This window comes from Nanorana parkeri, unplaced genomic scaffold (assembly GCF_000935625.1).
Source record: "Nanorana parkeri isolate BGI_ZX_2015 unplaced genomic scaffold, ASM93562v1 scaffold913, whole genome shotgun sequence".
NCBI classification, from domain to species: Eukaryota; Metazoa; Chordata; class Amphibia; order Anura; family Dicroglossidae; genus Nanorana; species Nanorana parkeri.
The window spans coordinates 212,754-213,294 of NW_017307181.1; positions in this window are offsets into that span (position 1 = coordinate 212,754).

Here is a 541-nt window from a genome sequence, read left to right on the forward strand (position 1 = left end):
CAGTGTATAATGTATTGCTGGGATTTGTATTCCCATGTATAATATACAGCACAATGTACCATCAGCTATAGAGGAATACAAATCCCAGCAATACATTATAGAGCACCATGTGGGGGGAGGGAAGTGCAGGCTTACCTGAGCAGTCTTCCAGCAACTTGCTTCTGAGATCGGGCCTGTCTGTCGGTGGCTGTCATCCCCCCACGCCTGCTCCTCCTTACTTCTTCTCCCCGCGTCCCTGTGCCGATCATGGATGTAGGCGGGCGGTGAGTATGAGGCAGGGAGGAGGTGTGGCGTGTGGAGCGTGGATGCAGGCGGGCAGGTCTAGCAGAGGCAAGCGTGAGGCGGGTAGGAGGTGCGGCATGTGGAGCGTGGATGCAGGCGGGTGGGTCTAAAAGTGGCAAGCGTGAGGCAGGGAGGAGCTGCGGTGTGTGGAGCGTGGATGCAGGTGGGCAGGTCTAGCAGCGGCAAGCATGAGGCGGGGAGGAGGTGCGGCATGTGGAGCGTGGAGGGTGGTTCTAAAAGCAGCAAGCGTGAGGCGGGG